We start from the raw sequence: 2,963 nt of genomic DNA, 5'->3' as shown, positions 1-2,963 counted from the left end.
ATGCTCATACAGACATAAATCTGTCCTGCAAATTGTTTAGTTTATAGATTGGAAGTAGTCCAGGTCCCACTGCAAGTCACAGCTCCACTGTCACATCCCCTCCCTGCCGCCACCGCCTGGCTATTCACAAGAGATTGGGGTCAGGTGAATGGTGAAAAGTAGAGGGGGCGGAGATGTGACCCTAGACCTGAGGTCTGACACCTGTAGCACTTCCTGGTCACTGTACAGTGGGAGCTGGACTACCTCAGAAATAGACACAATGGGGGGGGATTTATCAAAACTGGATCAGAGAATCTGAAGCAGTTGCCCATGGCAACCAATCAGCAACGCTCTTCAGTTTGCTCAGGATAGATTTTAAAAAAATAGAGAGATGCCGATTGGCTGCAGTGCAAATCTGCGGCAGATTTTGTCTGCTCCAGTTTTGATAAATTCCCCTCTGACTTGCAGGACATGGCAGTATGCCCGCACAAGACCGAGGAACAAGGTGTGACTGCTCCAAACCTGCAAAGGTAATCCTGCCAGGAGTTGAGCCTCAGGCCTGGTTCACATCGCAGCTTTCCGAGAACACACAGCAATTTGCGCGTTTCCGTGCGCGATTGCCACGCAGTCGCGGAATCACACAAGCACAAGACGCAATAAAATTCTAATGGCACCCCAAACGTGGCCCACATATACAGGCGCATATGGCCCCCCCCCCCAAAAAAAACAGGTCACTCATTACACAAACAGGTGCAGGTGCCATTTCATAACCCCATTGAATCAATGGGGCTGTGGCAAACAGTGCACAAATGCATGTTCCTGAGACGTGTGGCCCAGGGACCCTCACATGGGAACCAGGCATTCAGCAGGGACTGGGGAGTGGTTTTCCATAATTAACACCGTCAGTACTGTCAGATTATCAGTTGTAAATTAGATCTGAACACTGTCCTAACAAAGGGTTAAAGATCAAGACTTGAGGGGAATTTTGGAAACTCAGAGCAGATTGCCCATGGCAATGAATCAGCTTCTATCATTTTCAAAGCTTACCTGAACAAACTGGAGAGAGACGCTGATGGTTGCCATGGGCAACTGCTCTAGGTAAGAAGGATTTATTGTTTTGTAGGTATACAGAAGACAAACATAGCAGGCATTTCCCAATGTGACTGCAAAGGTGGAAATACACTTTAAACCCCCAGATGAGCAATGGTCTTTATACTGAAGGCCAGGCAATGACTGAGGTAATCCCACAACAGTCTATACTGCCAATTCCAGTATATAATACCACACGGAGCACAGGCCTTCACCAACAAACATGGTGAGCACACCTTGCTACATGCATGACAGAATGTACAGTCCCACAGTGACATGCATGTGTACAGTCCCACCATGACCTCCACCACATGCATCATATGTACAGTCCCACCATGACCTCCACCACATGCATCATATGTACAGTCCAACCATGACCTCCACTACATGCATGATGATATGTACATTCCACAAGGACAAAGCAAAGTCAAACACTTTCTATGACCTACCAATAGGAATCTACCAGCTTTACACAAAGAGGACCTGTCACCTGTGTACAGCCATTTTGTCAGCCGAGTCACAACCCACCCCGTCCTTTTATTGCCCAACTCTAAGGCCTTCTAGCAATCGGACAGCCTTCCATAAGAGTGACAGGTACTCTTAGATGGCCGGACTCGCACTGTTCCTAACAACTCATATTACAGCAAACATGAAAAGATGGAGGCGGCGGGGGGCCACTTCCTCCTCCCCTCACACAACCACCATGACACCCAGCCCAGCTACCACTGCCACTGCCACTGCCACTGCCACTGCCACTGCCCAGCCTCACCGTCCGAGCTCAGCTTCTCTCGGCCAGCCACAGCCCGTAGGAAAAATGGCGTCGTCTTTTTATGGCATACGGGCCCGAGCACGCCGGTCAGCTGACATAGATACAGTGTTCTGTCGAAACAACGCCCCTTATTTCATTCACACCACGTGACCGGACAAGGACTGGCAGCGTGCGCGATGCGGCCATGTTTGTTGTGGGCAAATGCAGGCGCTGCACGGTGTGTGTTGTTCGTAGATGTATTTCATTTTAGAGATTTGTGCCTGGAAGCGCCTCTGCTTTTCAACACTGATTGGCCTCTCTGTACATTTTGTGTGTTTTTCAGAAAAACATTATTAATCATGTTATGAATAAATAATGGTTACATTGACGTATCTGAAGCACTTACAGTTTTTTTTACTATTTAAAATAAAATGTAAAAAATAAAAAGGTAAAATAAAGCATTGCAGAATTGTGATCTGGTATTGTAGCTCAGCTTATATGGAAAATAAGCTACACAATATTTCAATATACAACGGGAAATATAAATGCAGGAAGTCGTTTTGAATGTTTTACCTTAAAGTGACATTAAACCCTCAGATTTTTTAACATAAAACAATACTGTAATGTGTGCCTTACTGTAATCCATGGTTGTTTCCCTTCTCTTTGCTGCTCTTCCTTTTAAATCATCATGTCTTCTCATGCTTGGGGAGAACTTCCCTTTGCAGCTCAGGGCCTCTTCCTGTAGTGCTGGCTCAGGTTACAAGCCTATACTTACCTACACACATACACCATATATCCATTCCTGAGACAAGGCAGTCTGCTGCAAAACAGAAGTTCTGCAGAGCATGAGAACAGATACAGATTTAAAAGGAAGAGCAGCAAAGAGAAGGGAAACAACCATGGATTACAGTAAGGCACACATTACAGTATTGTTTTATGTTAAAAAATCTGAGGGTTTAATGTCACTTTAAAAGAATCTTGTACTGTCACATATCAATGTAGAAAGTTTGTAGTTGAGGGACCGATTTAAATCTCTGTAATGCAGGAATGTATGCATTACGGCAATGCATACCGACACACATTACATGCGTTGACGTGTTTCAGTACCCTGAAACACACTAAGGTCTGGTTCACACCTGGGCGTTTT

The 2,963-nt window shown here is 45.6% G+C and overlaps 1 protein-coding gene across 2 annotated transcripts in view; it reads right to left on the bottom strand.

Annotated features, from left to right (window-relative positions):
* MARCH7 (membrane associated ring-CH-type finger 7) overlaps positions 1–1,959 on the bottom strand; it is a 31,281-nt gene extending 29,322 nt beyond the window's left edge. The window contains exon 1 of one of the 2 annotated variants that reach the window (XM_018553162.1): positions 1,833–1,959. The gene's annotated coding sequence lies outside the window, so the exon portion shown is untranslated. The remainder of the gene's footprint in view (positions 1–1,832) is intronic. The other variant, XM_018553161.1, reaches the window with a different exon arrangement.
* Positions 1,960–2,963: the final 1,004 nt, after the last annotated feature.

The sequence above is a fragment of the Nanorana parkeri genome, unplaced genomic scaffold (genome assembly GCF_000935625.1).
Source record: "Nanorana parkeri isolate BGI_ZX_2015 unplaced genomic scaffold, ASM93562v1 scaffold112, whole genome shotgun sequence".
Taxonomy (NCBI): Eukaryota; Metazoa; Chordata; class Amphibia; order Anura; family Dicroglossidae; genus Nanorana; species Nanorana parkeri.
Note: the sequence above shows the minus strand (reverse complement) of the source record. Positions and strands in the feature narration are given on the sequence as shown.